This window comes from Rhea pennata, unplaced genomic scaffold (assembly GCF_028389875.1).
Source record: "Rhea pennata isolate bPtePen1 unplaced genomic scaffold, bPtePen1.pri scaffold_23_2, whole genome shotgun sequence".
In the NCBI taxonomy this organism is placed as follows: domain Eukaryota; kingdom Metazoa; phylum Chordata; class Aves; order Rheiformes; family Rheidae; genus Rhea; species Rhea pennata.
The window spans coordinates 2956921-2975925 of NW_026907676.1; positions in this window are offsets into that span (position 1 = coordinate 2956921).

Here is a 19005-nt window from a genome sequence, read left to right on the forward strand (position 1 = left end):
GTTCTAGTTAGATTCCCGGGGGCCAAACATCCGGTTTGGCCAGGCAGCACAAACTCACACACACACACACACACAAACACTCTTCAGTAGCAAGCAGTTTATTAGTAGATACTTACAAACAGACCGACCCAATGGTAATCTCGAGAAGGAGCACCTCAGTGCTTGTCCTGATCGTCTGCATGGCGAGAGGGAGAGTCGGCAGGCACAATCTTATCGGGCGTCCCCGAGGAGGCAACGTGGTCCTCTGTTGTGTAGCAGCCTCACCCTCCTTTGGAAAACTCTGGCATTTATGATTACTTGCAGTAGGCGAGAGTCCCGGCACCTGGGGCCAGCAAGTGCAGGGAGTCTAGCCCAACTCCGCCCCGGTTGCAAAACCAGGCTCTGATACTGCACATGTGTGCAGACTTATTTCGGGGCCACATTTGACTTTGGGGGTCGCTATTTCACTACTCTTCAGCTTCTGACCTTCATGTTGACTGCTTCTCATGGTGATTCTGTGGCTGGAAGCCACAGAATCTATATGTGACCAACCGCTGTTCTTTCTCACAGATTTCCATGACCTTGCTAGTTACTTGTTTGTATCCCGCTTAACACAGCGGTATTGTTCTAGGCACTAAGAAGTTACAGCACTAGACTATTCTCACCAAATAGCAGGTGGTACAGATACAAAAGTTGCAACACGGACCATTCCCATCAAGTATCATGTAGCACGGATACAGAGCCTTGCTGAAGTCAAGGGACAAAACGTCCACTGCTCTCCCCTCATCTACCCAGCCAGTCACGCCATCAGAGAAGGCTATCAGATTGGTTAAGCAGGATTTCCCCTTGGTGAATCCATGCTGACTACTCCTGATCACCTTCTTTTCCTCCATGTGTCTGGAGACAACATCCAGGATGAGCTGTTCCATCACCTTTCCAGCGATGGAGGTGAGACTGACCGGCCTATAGTTGCCTGGGTCCTCCTTCTTGCCCTTTTTGAAGAGTGGAGTGACACTGGCTTTCTTCCAGTCCTCAGGCACCTCTCCAGTTCTCCAGGACTTTTCAAAGTTGAGGGAGGATGGCCTGGCAACAACATCCGCCAGCTCCCTCAGTACCCGTGGGCACATTCCGTCTGGGCCCATGCATTTGTGGATGTCAGGCTTGCCCAGATCTCTAATCCTCTCCTCCTCAACCAAAGGAAAGTCTTCCTTTCTCCAGACTTTCTCCCTTTGCTTCCAGGCTCCGGGATTCTTGAGGGCTGCCGTTAGCAGTGAAGACTTTAGCAAAGAAGGCATTCGGTAATTCTGCCTTCTCTGTAGCCTTTGTCACCAGGGCCCTGTATCCGTACTAGGTGTTACTTCATGGGAATGGTCCGTATTGTAACTTTTGTATCTGTACTACCTGATACTTGGTGAGAATGGTCTAGTGTTGTAACTTTTTAGTGCCTAGAACAATACCGCTGTGTTAAGCGGCATACAAATAAGTAACTAACAAGGTCTTGGAAATCCGTGGGAAAGAACAGCAGTTGGATACATATAGATTCTGTGGCTTCCAGAATCTCCTTCTTGAGATTACCATCGGGTCGGTCTGTTTGTAAGTATCTACTAATAAACTGCTTGCTACTGAAGAGTGTTTGTGTGTGAGTTTGTGCTGCCTGGCCAAACCGGATGTTTGGCCCCCGGGAATCTAACTACAACAGGCCCCCGCCCCATTTGGTAGTGGGCCCGCATTTTCACTAGCCCTCCTCTTGCTACTGATGTATTTGAAGAAGCCCGCCCTGTTGTCCTTAACATCCCTTGCCACACTCAACTCCAAATGGGCCTTCGCCTTCCTTGCTACATCTCTACACACTCTGACAGCAGTCCTATAAGTCTCCCAAGTAGCCTGTCCCCTCTTCCACATTCTCTGTACTTTCTGCTTCTGTTTGAGTTTTGCCAGGAGCTCCTTGCTCACCCCTGCAGGTCTCCTGCCCCCTTTGCTGGACTTCTTTCTCCTTGGGGTGCACTGCTCTTGAGCTTGGAGGAAGTGATGCTTGAATACTAGCCAGCTCTCCTGGACCCTCCTTCCTTCTATGCCCTTAACCCATGAGATTCCTCCAAGTAGGTCTCTGAAGAGCCCAAAGTCTGCCCTCCTGAACTCCAGGGTTGCAATCGTGCTTATTGGTTGAAGTCTCCCATGAGAACCCGGGCCTGTGATCGTGAGGCTCCTTCCAGCTGTCTGTAGAAGGCCTCACTGACTTCCTCTTCCTGGTCAGGTGGCCTGCAGTAGACACCCATGGCAGTGTCCCCCATGCTAGCCTGCCCTTTGTTCTTCACCCATAAGCTCTCGACTGCCTCCTCCTCCACCACCCCTAGGCAGAGCTCGATGCATTCCAGTTGCTCTCTCACATGAAGGGCAACTCCCCAGTACGTCGCCTTCCTGGCTTGTCTTTCCTAAAAAGCACATAGCCATCCATGACAGCATTCCAGTCAGGCGAGCTATCACACCGTACCTCTGTAATTGCAACGAGATCATGGCCCTGCAACCACACACATCTCCGGTTCTTCCTGTTTATTCCCCATGCTGCATGCCTTGGTGTACAAGCACTTCAGAGAGGTAGTCATGCATGCAGCTTTCCCAGGAAGGGTGATGTGTCTGCTGCTTGTGTCTCTTGGGGAGGAATGTGTTTTACTCTTTGCCCTGTTAGACCAGTAGTTGTTTTCAGGTGCAGCTCTTCCTCAGGGGCTTGCAAGCTGTTATTACTGAAGTGAAAGTGTTTTTGCTGAGATGTCCTGCTTTGCATGCATGTAGGAGGAGAATGGACAAAGCCATGCTGCCTGCAGAGTGGCAGGTGTTGAGTGTTCTCCAGATGAATGTTGTCACCTCCAAGAATTGCTTATCTTAGAGATCGGAGCCATGTAGTATAATATAGTATATAGAGAGGAGGTTATTTTAGATATTGGGGGTATGTAGTATAATATATATTTCATATTTTTATGTATATGATAAATGTGACTGTCATTCCCGTATCACAGTTATAATTTCAAATCCTCAGATCTTGCCACTGTGCAAAAGAAGTGACATGGTCATCATTCTGGGGTCATCCCCCACTACCTTCCTGTGCCTCTCTCCTCCCCTCAGAGCTCTCCTCTCCATGGGGAAGGTTTTCTCACCCGCTTCATGACCTTACAGTGCCTGCCTGCCTGCAACCCCAAAAGATTGCTGCAAGAGAAGTGACCTCCCAAAGCAGCTGCCAGCCATGCCACCTTTCCCTGCCTCTGCCTCCGCCCTCTTCAGGAGCTCTCCTTTCTGCTGGGGGTTTTGTGCTGCCCCCGCTGAGCTCACAGTGCCCACCCGCCTGCTTGCCTGCTGATGGCCTCTCAGGCCGCAGTCATAGAGGTGATCTGAGTCACTGTTGCGGGAGGGGGCATGGTGTGTGGGGCACTCTCCTCCCACGACATGGCCCTGACGAGCACAGGCCTGTTGTCTGCTGGTGATCTGAGAGCTTCAGCAGAAAGCAGCGTTCAGAGCCTCATGCTGGGCTGCGGGCTGGCATGGGGGAAGCTGGGCTTGCCTCTTAGCTGGCGCTGCTCCTGGGCCAGGGCTGCCCCATGGAGTGCTGCCCCTTCACTGTCTCTGCAGCTGAAGGGGGCAGGAGGAGAGTCTTGTAGCGGTTGCTGCTCGCATGCTCTGGCCCTCCCAGGGAGGGTTGATGGAGAGGGACAAACCCCTTCCCTGAGTCCCCTCTGCCAGCCTGTGCAGCACTGCTGTGTGTGTCACACCTGTCGCCAGCAGCAGCAGCAGGAGGCAGTGGGCTGAGGGAAATGTCCTCTCCAGGGTGATGTGCCCACAGCTCCAAGTGCCCCCTGGGTGCACGGCAGAGGGGCCACGGGAGCAGGTGGCTCTCATCCTGGGCAGGGAGCTGTCCACAGCCCTGAGGTGGGCAGCAGGCCTCCGCCTGCGCTGCTCTGCCCACCAGCACCCAGCAGCTGCTGAAGGGCAGCGTGCCCTCCCCTGAGGCTGGCACCAGGCCTGGGATCAGGGACGTTCCCATTCCTGCAGCACTGGTCCCATTCCCGACTGTCCTGATGCCAGAGCTGCCCCGGCAGGGCCCCTGCTAGGGCTTTCTGTGGTGCAGCGTGTTCAGCTGCTAACCAAAAGGTGGCTGATTGGAGCCCACCTAGAAACGGTGCCCTCTTGGTGGGGTGCCTGGGGAGTTGTGCTGCCCGGCAGCCTGGGTTTTGCTCATGGTCCCCTTGAACCAGTGCAGAGGAAGCTGCACTAATCCTGTGCCTCTGCTTCAGGCTGCTGAGTTGCTCGGGGAGGGGGCTGTCTCCTGAACCTGGGCTGCTGTGAACAGAGGGGTTGTTGCTGGCACGGCTCGTATCATTGACCTTCCCAGTCACACCTGTGTTTGTGTGTGTGTGTGCGTGTGTCTGTGTGTGTGTGTGTGTGTGTGTGTGTATGCGTGCGTGCGTGCAGAGCTGGGTCTTACTGAAGAGTGTTACCCAGGAAGGGAATGGGGAGGAGATCAGCAGTGCTAGGATCACCACGGAGCACAAGGCACACACTTGACTACAGCTAAAACAGAGTAAATCCAGGTTTAGTGACTGCTGTGCCTTCTGCCCTGTGTCCCCCTCCAAAGGAGAGAAGAAAGGGAACCATGAGGAGCCACAAGAGAATGCCACAAGCTTTCCCAAAGCATCTCATGGACGTGCCTGCACCAGCCCCTTGATGTGCTGGGACTCTCCCAGGGAGTGCTCTTTTCTGACCCCAGGAACTGACCTGGGAAACCCAGAGGGAAAAGGGAACATTCCCCCTCCTCACACCCGACGGGAGAGTGTGGGGCTCTGCAACTCAGCACTGCCTTCAAGAACACAGGATGCATTGTTCAGACTTCTCACTGTTGCACAGCCCTGGTGTGCAAAAACAGAGCCAAAAGTCCAGGAGCACCTGCTCTAGCTGGATTTGTTGCACACAAAGTTGAAGAATACCAACTTTCAAGAAGAGCAGGGCAAAGAGGGGGCCCAAGGGTTACAGCGATGCCCTGCTCACCCCTTCTGCACTGTGCACATGGGCTCAAACCTTGCTTGGATGGCTGGCCACTTCCTCTGCTCCCTCCTCTCACTTGAGCTCAGTCACTAAAAAAGGCAAATTCTCTGCAGGTCCATCCCTGGAGAGCAGACTCTGGGGCAGCAGAGCTGCTGGTGGCTGGGACATGCGTGCTGCTGTGGGACATCCTTTCTGGACCATGCAGGATGGCCAGAGAAGCTGAAGAGCACTATGGAGGTTGCACACGTGTCGCGGAGAACCTGAGCTGAGATGGTTGTGCCATGCCCATCCCTGATGGGAAGGACAGAAGAGGCAAGGGCGTGTAGCTGTGCTGGGTAGTTGTGTGTGTCCTTCTCTGAATTCCTGAAGAGGGAGAAGAAAGGGGTACAGTGCGACGGGGCAGTGAAAGAGGCCGTCTGAGTCCCTGCTCCAGCACCTGTGTGGGGACGTGGGCGCTGTTGTGACATGTGCCTGAGGTGCAGACAGCTCTGCCAGAGCCGCCCATGGCAGGGTGAGTCCTTCATTCACCCTGAGCACAACATGGAGGGAGAGGACAGCACTCACAGTCCAGTGTGTGCTCGATCCTCAGCCTGACTTGTGAGCTGGAGAGAGGCTGAGACTGGTGACCGAGCAGGATGTCCTGGGTGACAGTGGTAGCTGAGCTCCTGATGGCAGAGCAGGGCTCAGCAGCAGCAAGAGCAGCCAAGAGGAGCAAAGCAGCTGGTGGGTTTGCAGGAGCAGGGCTTCTGCCTCTGTGCAGAGAGGGCCTGCGGGGGCTGCAAGGTGCTGCAGCTGGGCTGGCCAGGCCAGTCTGGTGGGTGAGCAGGAGGAAAAGAGCACATGGCCGCTGCCTTCCCTGGCAGGTGCCTCTTGACTCTGCCAGCTGATAAGCCAGCAGCAGGCAGGCCAGAGGACAGCTGCTGGGAGGTCCTCCAGGGCGTCGGAGAGCCTGCCCAGCCGGATCAAAGATCCCTGACTCCATCCTCTGCCACTACTGCTTGCTCTCCTCCTCCTTCAACACCTTCCACAAGCACAGGGGCCCTGAGACCTTTTGTGAAGGCTGAGGCTAAGGCGGCACAGAGTAGCTCGGCCGCATGTGCTTTCCTCTCCTTAAGTCAACCACCCCATGCAGCAAGGTACCTCTATCTTTCTCAGCCTACTCCTTTGGCTCAGGAAGCTCCTGTTCTCCTTGACGTCCCTTGCAAGGCTCAGCTCCAGCCGCACTCTGGCCTTCTTGACACCATCCCTGCACAGCCAGGACTTCTCGCTCTAGTAGCCCTTGTAGCCTCTCCCTGCTTCCACCTCCTCTGTGCTCCCTTTTTTTTCCACTGCACTTCCACCAGGAGGTGCTGGCTCAGCCAAGCCAGTCTCGTCCTACCGCTGCTCATTTGCCTGCATATCAAGGAGGGTTGTCCCTGTGCTTAGTAGGTGCTGTCCTCACATACCTGCAAGTTTTCCCTTGATCCTTTGCCCTGCAGACCTGCTTCCATGACATCCCCCTACCAGTTCCCCGACAAGGGGGAAGTTTCCTCACATAAGGTGCCCACTCTGGACTCTGCCACTCTCTTTCCACACTCCCCTCAGAGTCTGCAACTCCACTGTTTCATGGTCGCTACAGCCTAGGCAGCCAGGGACTACCCTGGCCATACCCTCACGGTTGTGAGCTTCCAATGCCAGCCCTTGCTATCCCCAGGATTCCCTTCACACCCCCAAAACCAAGCCCTCAGTGCAACAAACAGGCACACCATACTTGAGTGGGCTCCCCTCTGGCAACCAGCACTGGCCCCAGGAAACAGAGGCCCTGGCTCAACTCTTGCCGCCTCACGAGGGCCAAACGAGCTCTTCCCACCTCCCTGACAAGGCAGCATGCCCTTGCAGCAGGCGATGGGCTGTCATGAAAGGGCTGACTCCACTCCTCTGATTGGCACCCACAGAGAGCAGGAGGTCCCTGACGCATCATGGGCACAGCTGCAGACAAACAGTTACCGGATGACCCCAGGAGAGAGCTGCCCTGTGAGCAGGTACGGACACTCAAGCCCACGCTCCTGATCTTTCCTTTCTTGGACCCGCTGACATTCACAGGCCAAGGAAACAGTCACGGCCATTTGGAGAGGTGCTTTAATCCACAGGAACAAAGTTCTGCGTGTGTTCCAGGATGGCTGGCAGTCACTGGGGCCTCTCCTGCTGGCTGGGGAGGTGACTCTCCTTCTCACAGCTAAAGAACAAGAAAGGAAGATGCTAAAGGTGATGCACACAGAGAAAGAGAGAGCAATACAGCAAGAGTATTTCCAGCCGTGCGTGTTTGGATGTGCTTCTGAAGGGCATTTCCACGCTCACTATGATGTGAGCCAGTGCCCTGGCTCCACCCCAGGCCCTTGGTCAGCTCTTGGTCAGCCTGAGACTGAGTCTGGTGCGGCCAAGACTGAGGCTGAACGCACCGAGGCTGCGGAGAGGTGCGTAGTATCAAGGCCTAACCCAAACCAGTGGCCCTGGCCCTGGCATTCTGGCACCTCCGGGGGTGCCCCTCACTGCCCCTCAACACTGCCAGGCTTCTCCTGGAGCTGGCACACACTTACTCCCTCTCCTGTGTCTCCCGCCTCTCAGCTGCTCTTCTCTTCTTCTCCTCCTCTATGTGGGAGAAGAAAACATACACAATCTCTTCCTCATCTGATGACAAGGTGTACTTGACGACATCCTGAAAGCATGCCCTTTTTTCACAAATCTGCCCACGGAGCTCCTCTTCCGCAGCTGCAGGGAGGCAGGAGCCTGACCGAACCCTTGCCTGCCTTTCACTTCTCTGCTGAACCTGCAAGACAGGTCAAGGAAGCTTTTAATCTCCCTTCCAAGCACACTCAGAGCCTCTCTACAAGCACCAACACAGCAGCCAGTGACACTCCGCTTTCCCAGTGGCACTTCTTCCGCAAGCTCTGATCCCTCCTGACAACATAAAGGACCAAAGGGAATAGCGACTTGCACAGCAGGACACCTGCACTGCATTCATCCCAGAGAAAGACTGGTGATGGGGGTCCAGCCGCGCTGATTCTTCCTGCAGCACACTATTTCTTCTGCTGCTTGACTTGCACCAGACACTCAGCAATCTTAAGCTAGTAGTTGCAGTATTCAGCCTTTAAGCCCCGTAAGCAAATAGAGCCCACAGACAACTTCTCAGAGGGGCTCTTTGCAACGCAGAAAGCAACCTCAATACGGCGCAAGCAACCTCCCCCCGTCCCCTCCAGCAGAAACTGATGCGTCCATCACCAGGGCAAAGCTGCAGCTACCCAGTAGCCTCTGCTGTTCCCTAGGATCTCTTTCCTCACATCAAGAATGAGCGAAAGGCATTTGCATTGCCAGAGCAGAACTCCAAAAGGAAATCCTGCTGCCAGGCTCAGCAGCCCAGAGCACACAAGCCTCACACGCCCTTCTGAGCTCCAGTTTCCCCCTCACAATCACACACACTCACTCCGCAGACCGTCTCTTCTGAGGACTGCTGCTCTTTCTTCTCCTGCTTGTCTATGTGGGAGAAGTAAACAAACACTGTTTCCTCCTCCTCTGGCCCCAGGTGGTAGATGTACACATCCTTCACACTTGGCTTTCTCGCTCGAGGAAGATCATCAGCCCTCTCATCCTGGCTGGTCGAGGGTAGGCAGAGGTCAGGCCGCAGGTTTGTCAGCGTCTGTGACATCCGCCGAACCTGCATTGGCATCAGAGCAGCATTTGCATGACAGGTCTCCCCTCACTCGGACACACTGAACATCCTGCACGAGAGCAGCCGGTACCTGCAGGAGCTGGGTCCTCAGCAGCCCCCAAGACTGCTGCTGCCTCAGGCACCCAAGGCAGCGGAAACTCCTGCCCGGTCAGGGATGTTGCAGTTGTAACTGGAGAAAGGCCACAACCGCCTCCACGCAGCCCTCAGCGCATGTCCCAGCCTCACCAAGCCTCACCAGCGCTGCCAGGCAAACCCTCTTGCTCAGGCACAGAGCTCGCACAGAGCAGAGCAAAGGAGGGGAAGGAATTGCTGTGGGCTCAACAGCAGCTATGCCTGCAGCCCTGCTGTGGGCTTCAGCACAGCACACTGAATGACCCTAAACACCCCCTGTGAGCCCTGCCCTTACCAGCAGCAGCAGTCCTCCGCACTCAGGGCTCAGCTTCCTGCTTCCCCAACACCCAACAGACCGCCAACGGCCCTTTACTAACACTGGCGCTTCTCTTGGACCACACACTCCATTCCTCGTGCTCCTTTGCCTCTTAGGCCTCTTTTCTTCAGGAAAAGACCTCCAGGGGAAATACTGGGCTCCTCTTCCAACATTCCTCAAACGAGCTCCCTTCTCTTCACTTGCCTTGCTTGTCTTTTCAGCAAAACCCACGGGAAAGGGAAAGGTGCAGCTCCCGGGGGCTTCAGATTTTAGCAAAGTCACGATGCCCCTGCCCCGCTCCTCGGCAGCAACAAGGCACCTCCAACCCTGCATCCCTGGGGAACCTTCAAGGCGCAGGTCCCCTGCAGTATGGCAAAGGCCTTTCCTGGCTGAAGGTTTAGAAAGGCTTCCTGTACCTGGGTCCTCTCCAAATCTTCCGCTTCTGCCTTTGCTTTCGGAGCTGCCCTTTCTTTCTTCTCCTCCGCCTCAGACCAGCATGCCCAGAGAGCTCTTTGCTCCGGCAGAACAGACGGGAAGCCTGTGGGCTGGAGGGCCACAGAAAAGACACGGCAAGCAGCATTCTTGGCATCTGCTTCTTTCCAGGGCCCAAAGGTAATTTCTCACCCCCTCTTCGGCCCCTTCTCTTCAGCACTCCTCTCAGCGGTCTCAGGCACAAAAGCTAGTACTGGCCAGACAGAAAATGCCTGATCTCTTCTGACCAAGGAGCTAAGGGATCACTGAGAGAAACAGAAGGTTTCTCCTTTCATTCTCCTGAAAGGCCCAGCACGTACCTTTCCACTCAGAGCAGGGCCAAAGAGGGGCTTCAAATGGGATTCCTGAGAAGGCAGTAGCGGCAAAGGCAGAGAGAAAAGACAGCTCAGCCTGCGCTTTTTCAAGCAAGCCCCTGGAAAGGTCACGGCAGGATCGAAAGAACTCTTAGGAAGAGGGCTTTTCTACCCACTGCCCGCAGAACTGCGCTTTGCCACGTGCCCCTGTGGCACAAGAACCACCTCAATCACTATCACGTACCTGCCCTGCCCTCTCTTGGCTTTTATTAGGAGGGCTCACAGCTGGCAGCCTGCCTTCCGCACACGGCTTCCTCCTGCCTTTCTCCAGCTTCTTTGAGGAGCTCCCGCGGATGGCTGGGAGCACACTGAAAATACACAGCATGGGGGTCTGGTGTGAGCAGAGCGGGACTTTGCTCTCCAGACCACGCTCACAAGCTGGGCACCTGCTTCTGCAGCACAAGGCACTTCTGCACGACAATGACGTGGCTTCAACTAAAGGCATTCACTCCCACAGAGACAGACATCAGCCCCAGCTGAAACGGCCAGCCTACACGACATGCCCAGAGGAAAGCTCCAGATGCCCAAATACAGGCTCCCTCCTGAGGCAGCACAGACAGAAGCCAGCTCTTCTGCAAGCACAGGCCGCGGAAGACACCATTAACCCACACCCCCACCCTGGCAGTTGCATTCACCACAGCTCCATGCTCCTAACCCTCCGGGTTTAGGCATGGAGAATGCTTTTGCACTGGCGACTCTCGGGCAAGAATGCAGCAAGTGCTCAAGGGACAAAAGCATGCCTACCATTTACCCATCCCTGCACTCTTGCGTGCCAGGCATAAAAACAGCCTGTAGTCCAAAGAAGAAGTTTCTAGGGAACTCAGGAAACCTGAAACACTGCCAATGCCCACTGCTCTGTCCCTTTGACTCGGCATTCCTCCAGCACTCCTGGCCCACGTGGAAATCCTCCTCTGAGGCACCAACAACTAAGCCTTTGGTGGAAGGGCCACCTCATCCAGGCACACAGACTTGCAAGCCTGCTGCTCGCTGTCCCCTCACACCTCTCCGCAAAAGACCCTCCTTCCCCCGTGCTGCTGGGCGGGCAAGCAAGGGCACTGCACAAAGGGAAGCCACGCTCGTTTGGGGAGATACGCACCTGAGGCACTCCGCTTCCGCAGCAGCATTCCTTCCTCCCACCTCTTCCACCTGACTCTTCTCTGCCTCCTGCACTAGGCTGCTCGCTGCTGCTCGAAGCACCCGCACACTTGGCTTGGAAAGCATCCTGCGAGAGCGGGCACACACTCTCTCTTACACTCGGCATGGAGCCCTCCTCTCTCCCAAAGGCCCTGTGCACATACACTCCCAACTGGACTTACAGCCCAGTGCACATACACTCCCAACTGGACTTACAGCCCACAGCTCCAGAGAAGTTTCTCCTACTTGCTGGAGGATGCTGAGAGGTGCTTGCCCACAGGGTCTACTCGAGTCGTTCCCATGCCCAGCAAAAGCAGAGCCTCCTGGGCCAGTACAGCTCCACCACCCAGCAACGTGTCTTTCTCACCCCGCAGGCGGGTACCGCTATCCAAATGCCACAGGCCTTGCTGCACCTGGGCCACACGTACCTTTTCAGGCAGGTGCCGCTGGCCTTGTAGCTTGCAGATGACTCTCCTTTATATATCTCCCACTCCTCCATCATCCAGCAAGTGGACGAATCCTGCACATGCACACAGATTCTCAGACAACCTTCCGACTGTGCACTGCTGCTGCCCACACCACAACACCCACCAGCGACTCCCCACAGGAGCACTTTGCAGCAGCGCGACAACCCAGAAACGCTGGAGCTCAAGGTGCTCTCTGGGAGAAACTCATGTGTCACCGGTGCATCCCTGCTGCTCCCCACCGGACCCCACTACCCCACCGGGGCCTCGCTCCTCACATCAACAACAAGCAGAGAGAATGGCCATTGCCAGAGCAGAACTCCAGAAGCAAGGCCTGCTGCCAGGCTCAGCAGCTCAGAGCACACAATCCTCACAAGCCCTCCCGAGCTCCGCTCTCACCCTCACAATCACACACACTCACTCTGCAGACTGTCTCTTCTGAGGACTGCTGCTCTTTCTTCTTGTCTATGTGGGAGAGTAAACAAACACTGTTTCCTCCTCCTCTGGCCCCAGGTGGTAGATGTACACATCTTCAATGCTCGGCTTTCTAGCTCGAGCGGGATCCTCGGCCGTCTCATCCTGGTTGGTCATCGGCAGGCGGAGGTCAGGCCGCAGGTTTGTCAGCGTCTGTGACATCCGCCGAACCTGCATTGGCATCAGAGCAGCATTTGCATGACAGGTCTCTCCTCACTCGGACACACTGAACATCCTGCACGACAGCAGCCAGTGCCTGCAGGAGCTGGGTCCTCAGCAGCCCCCAAGACTGCTGCTGCCTCAGGCACCCAAGGCAGCGGAAACCCCTGCTCAGGCAGGGATGCTGCAGTTGCCCTTAGGGCATGTCCCAGCCTCACCAAGGCCTACCACCACTGCCAGACAGACCCTCTCACTCAGGCACAGAGCTCGCATATAGCAGAGCAAAGGAGGGGAAGGAATTGCTGTGGGCTCAACAGGAGCTATGCCTGCAGCCCTGCTGTGGGCTTCAGCACAGCACACAGAATGACCCTAAATAGCCAGGCGGACCTCACGTTTTACCCTTACCGGGACTGCACATGGCCTCACTTCCTGCTTCCCTAACACCCAACAGACCGCCAACGGCCCTTTACTAAGAGCCTTTACTAGCACTTCTCTTGGACCACAGAGCCCATTCCGGATGGTTCTTGGCCTCCTCTAGATGCCTTTCAAGGCACCTGAGACAGGTCCCTGAAGCACCTTCGAGCCTCGGCTCCCCCAGAGTAGAAGAAAGGCTTTTCCTGTCTCAAGGTTTAAAAATGCTTCCTGTACCTGGGTCCTCTCAGCCTCTTCCATTTCTCTCGTGGCCTTCAGTGATGCCCTTTCTCGCTTTGGCTTTGGCTTTGCTGACGATTCTGCGCCTCTGCCTTCCGCACTTGCCTTCCTCCTGCCTTTCTCCACCTTGCTCAAGGAGCTCCCTTGCGCGGCTGCGAGCACACTGCAAACGTACAGCAGCGGGAGACGGTGTGAGCACAGGGGCAGTTTGGTCTCCACCCCAAGCTCACCAGCTGGGCTCTTGCTTCTGCAGCACATGGCACTTCTGCAGGGCAAGCACCTGGGTTCAAATGCACGTGTTCATTTCCACAGAGGCACAGAGACCCCCAGGCTGAAATGCCCCCAGCATTAAACCAACAAAGCATGCCCACAAAAATCCTCACGATGCCCAGATCCAGGCTCCCTCTTGACACAGCAAGCAGTGGTGCCAGCTCTTCTGCAGGCACAGGCTCTGAGAGACACCACTCCCCCCGAATCCGCCGCCTTACCTGGCACTTCCATTTAGCACTGCTCCCTGGTCCAAAATACTCTGTGTTTGGGCACGTCAAATGTAGTATCATGGGGAGCCAGGGCCCAAGAGGGAGCAAGTTACACAGGCAGCAAAGCGTGCCTGCCTTTTACCTGTCCCTGCCACTCTCTTGGGCCAGCCACAAGACAACTTTTCAGAGGAAGGAGAAGGCTTCAGCCTCACCATGTCAAACTGAAATCTGGACAAGACTCTCTGCTCTGTATCCTGGGTGCCAGGATGACTGCAATTTCACTCTGCCATGCAAAGCAACATGCTTCCCCTTCCAAGAAAGAGCTCCCGCATGTTTAAGCCATTCTGACTTGGGACTCGTTGCCCCTTGGCAACAGCCCAGAGAATGGGACCAAGCTCCCACAAACATCTCCTCTCTTTGAAAGGCATTGCAAGAGCATTCAGTCTTGCCCCCATCCTCAGACAATGTCTATAGGCCCCCAGTACTCTTGTCCCCAGCAGAAAGCGATGCTGGGTACTTAAACATGAAGGCTCTCAGAAAAGGGCACTCATCTCCCACAGGCTACGTGTGCACCGAGTCTCCAAAAACCTTGTAACCTGAAGGCAGAGGCCGGAGAAACAGGAAGCAAACACGGGGGTCTCCCAAGAACTCCCTGGCTGCTGGCCAGCCACCAAGGCATCAGCAGTCAGGATGACACATGCTCAAAGGCAGTCAGAGCTGCTAGAAACACGGTGTCCAAAGGAAAGGTCTCCCTCAAACAACCCCAAGAGTACAGGGTCACTTCCACAACTGTCTCACCTGCCAGGAGCAGCTTTGCCCTTGCCCCTGTCTCCCCTTCCCTTCTCCAGAGTGACCGCAGTTGCTCTGCATTGAGGAGGCTGCTCTTGCAAGACGAGGTGCTTGCCAGGAAGATTTCCTGAAAGCAGGAGACAAGAAGACACTTTGGGACAGTGTTGTGGAGACTTCTGGAACAGGAAGGATATGCAAATCTCCTCAAGCCTGTGGTAAAACTCCCATGCCTCCAGCCTTGTTTCCCGGGCACTCCTAGGCCCGTCCAGACGCTGGCTCCTGTCCAACTTGCCATTTTTACTGTGCAGCATCATTTCTTCTGCTACTGCTTTTCTCATGCTCTAGCCCAGTCACATGCTGGAAAAGGGGGCTTGTGGGCATGTGCTGCTGACCTCAGAGAGTCTCTCTGGGGGCAGGAAGCTCACTCAAGGGGAACACAGTCTTGGATCTCTCTACTGTTCTCCTATGCCGACAGGTCCCCTCTTGACACCGTCAAGGCAAAGGCATTGTTCTGGGCATGAGGATGAGAAATTCAGAAAGACAGGTTACACCTTGCTTTGAAAATGAAAGGAAGTCGTGGCACAGCTTGCCAGACTTTTCACCAGCTCCACCAGCAGACTATGCCCCATCCTGGACGAGTGTAGTAGCAAGCTGAGAAACGTGCAGAAGTCCTCCTGGAACCACAAACCCACCACCACCCACCGGGGGGCACCAGCTTCCTCATCAAGCTCTTCCAGGCCTTCCCCCTCCTTCCCGTGAGAAAGCTCCTTGCAACCTCAGTCCTCTCAGCTGCCGTTGCACACCACCTCCCATCTCCTGTGGGAGCCAGCCGCTAAGAAGCAAATGGACTCACTCGGGAAAGACAATGACACGACCAGAAAGGGTCTGAGAAGCAGCAGTTCTGGTGCCCGAGAGGACTGAATCCCTCATCGCTGGCATCTGCAAGGCGAGAGACACAGGTGAGAGGATGCCAAGACGAGTAGCTCAGGGCTCACAAGGGCAGCAAATCTTCCCACTGCTCAGAGAAGCAGCTTCCTCTCAGCAATGCTGCAACAAAGAACTGCCTTCCTCTCAGCAGCCCCTCACGGAGACACCGTAGCAGCTGCCAGGAAATCAGTGAGCAAGGGTAAGAGCACTGGCAGGCTTTGGGCAAGGGAAGGAATCCAGAGACTCAGCCCAGGCACCAGGTCTTTCCCAACGCAGAGGCCGATGGAGGCAAGCACAGGAGAAGGCATTGCACTAGCCAGCCTTCCTGGCTGCTGCCTTTTCCCGGATGCCTTGAGTTGATGCCTCGTGAGCTGAGAACAGAGGGCGGCTCAGCGGTGGCAGTAACCCGCCCCCCCCCCCCCAGGGTCTCCTCACACTCAGGCCGCTGCCTCTGCACCCCTGAGGTGGTGAGAGAAAAAGCCCAGCCTTTGCCTTTGTACAGTGGGTAACAACTGGGAGGGCCAAACCTCTGCGGTGTACTCAAGGGGCTGCTGAGGGTCCTGCCCTGGGACTCCCTGGAACAAAGGTGGCAGAAAACCCCTGGCCCAGAGAATGGCCTGAAGAGACACCACAGACTCGGACGGAAGGAAGAGACAGAGCTGGGAACCAGGGCCGGGCTACGGCTAAGTTGCATCTCCAGCTTAGTCCTAAGGGGCTCAGCTTGAACTGCTCTCACATGTCCTCTTTCTGGCTGCACCTGAAAGCCCACGGGAAGGACGAGGCTCAGCTACAGACCTGGGGAAGAGCATGGGCTGCAGTAATGTTCTCTGTGGCCACCACTAGCAGCATGCAGATGCACACATCAGGAAAAGCCCTGCTTTGGGCTCCTCCGCCTCCAGGGGCCCTCGGAAGAGCTGCTCAGCACAACTAGACCAACACAGTGACAGCGGCAAAAGGGGTCTGCTGCCAGCTGGGCCTTGGTCTGCTTGTGTCTCCGCTTCCCGTCACCAATCCAAACATGATCCTAACGCAAAAAGGCGCTAAACTGTAGCTTGCTGGAAGGCGAGATCTCCAGGAAGAAAATACATAATCAGCCTGCCCTTTCCTTTGATCTTTTTCCCTGACCACATCACAACGGGACCCTGGGCTGCAGGGAGCATTGGTTTGACCCAGTACAGAAATTCCCAGGCTCTGCTCTGCCACCAAGGTCTCAGAATGTTCCAGAAGAACGGGGCAGGGAGCTGCCGGTACTCGAGGCCACAGCTATGCGGGTGCCCAGAAAGGTCGTGGCAGGCCAGTAAAAATCCATCCACTTGGCTAGGATTTCCAAAGGACTAGAAGCAGCGGCACATAAATGGAAACGGTACCCTAAGAGAAGCTGCTACCAGCTGTGCCGTCCCATTCAGCCTTTGCAGCAAGTCTCTGTAGAACCTCATTTTCACGTTGCTTCCTTGAATGACAAGCATGCCAATGTGCTTCAGAACAAAGGCAACATTCTTCCCGCTCTCCAGGCAGCGGCAGAAAAGATGCACGGTCTCCTCTATGCAGGCCTGCACTCTTTTCCGAGGCACAGAGATGTCCGAGGCTATGCGAGCATACTTCAGGGGCTCAGCTTGCTTGTGACCTAGGAAGCAGCAGAAGAGCCACACAGTCACTAACAGAGTGCCCGAGCAGGCAAGACCAGAGTGTCAGCAGCTTGGAGCTCTCCAAGCAGGACCCAGATTCGGGGCTGTCTTCTTTAACGTGCGGGAAAAGCTCATGGGGTAAGCTGACACCATCCCTCCTCAGGACAACTCCCAAGCACTCTACAAGCACATGTGCCAAGTGTACTGCAACATTTTCTTCCCCACACAGCTAGAAGGAACGGGTCCCTGCCATCTCCTAGGAACATGACACATGACGGCAGGACAAGGAGAGCAGCAAGGGGGGCAAGTTCCTCCACTCTGTGCATTCCAGCCTGGGAGAGCTTTAGCTATGCCATGTCTCATGGCTTCAAGGAGGAAGGAGAACACAAGCATTGCACCGCAGCCCGTCAGAGCCTTCCAGCTACCCTCAGCACCTCAGAAGTGGACAGCTGTTCAAGCAAGACATCCAGAGAGGGAGTATAGTGGTAATGCGCATAATGATGTCTGGATTATTTAAAAAAATCGGAAGCTGTTCTCAGGACCTGGTGACGCAATTCTCAATTTCTAACAGTCACTGACAAACAGCAGTTGTGCACTCCCCAGAGAGGTCCCCAGGGCAAGCAACAGTCTCCACCTGTCTTCTTACCAGGAGCGTAGGCCTCACGGTGGGTGAGGCCGTGAACCGCTGCAATATTCTGCGCAAGGCGGAAGACGGGTCTGCGAACAGTCAGGAGACCAGCCTTCCCACCCCCAAGTTGCTCAGTAACAACGTCCAAGGTCCCAAGCCGAATAATTCGGACTCCCTGAAAACAGCAAAGAAGAGGAGACGTATGAGACTCTTAGGTGGAGAGGCTGCTAACCTGTGAGCGCATGGCAACGGTGCTTGGTGGCCTGCCCACCCTTGGAACGCTTTGGAGAAGCCCTGGAGAAGTTCTTTGGAAGAATTTCCTAGAGATGTTCACCCCTCTCCTCTTCACCCTCTCCAAACTACCAGGAAAAGCAGAGAGGTCATCCCTCCCCTCACAGAACATGCACAAGAAGGCTTTCCTGAGGAGGCCCAGGACGGCAAACCCACCTGGTTCAGCATCAGCTGCCGTACAATGTAGTCCGATACACCTTCCCAGATAGCAAGGCGCTCTGCAAAATAAGGGAAAGGCACGTCATGCTAGGGTGGGCCACCTCACAACCGTTCAGCACATGCCTAAGCAAGGAGATGGCAAGTGCAAGCATCTTCAAAGAGCCTCCCCCTCCCCAATGTCAGCCCAGTGCCGACAGGCACTCAGCAGCTAAGGTGGGAACCACCTTGAGGTGAGAACCTTGTATCTGCTCCCTGGAGGGGTCTGGAGCTGAAACAGAGCCATTAGCACGCAGACACCTTTCCATGGGACATCCACAGTGTGCCCCGAGCTCAAAGCCTGCTCTACCAGTCTGCAGCTACAAGGAGAACCAAGGGGAAGGAGTAGAGGCAGTGGCTGGGATCCTGCCCAAAAAGCCCTGCTGAGCTGAACAGAAGTCCAAGGATACCTTTCCAGCACAGGTGTTCCCAGCAGCCTCTCCAGAGCCCAGCAACAGCTGCAGGACCCCTCAGCCTTCTTCAGGCAGGGCTCCTTTCCTTCCAGATGCAGCTCTAACAGGGCGGCCCCCTCCCTCGGGATATTGGCAATGCATTTCCACGATGCCGAGGGCACGATGCTGTGCCCATGGCAGTTCAGGGGCTCAGAGCATCCGCAGGGTCTCCCCTGCAGGGCAAGTCTCCCCGTATGGCATCCCTGCATGCCCAGGCTCTGCACGTCTACTGGAGAAGCTCCAGCTCTTTCCCCCAGCAGGAGCTGGGCTGCCCGAGCCCCTTCTGCCAGGCCAGCAGGGTCCCTCACCACCGGGACTTCTGCCCAGCGGTGCCACGAGATGGCAGGGCATCGTGCTTGGGACGCAGGAGTCCTGGCAGCCACACTGGCACCTGAGCCAGAGAGGACCATCAGTCGGGGCTTTGGCCGCAGCCTCCAGCTCCCTCCAAGCACACTTTCCACAGCCATGTTCAGCATTAATGATCTCTGTGACAGCTCCCGGGGAAGCACTCCCAAACTTCTTACCCTCTAAGGGAAGCGTTGGCACCCGCTGTCCACGCTGCCTCCCGTGGCCAGCGTCCCAGAGCTCCATCCTTCTCCTCCCTGCTCTGGGTCACCCCTACAGCAGGAGGTGATGAGGAAACACCACCGCCTCCTCTTCCTCCTCCTCTTCCACACTTCACGGTAGCCCGTGCTGCCCCGGCCTCCCCTCGCTGACTCCCGCTCGGCCTTGGCGGCTCCTCACAGCAG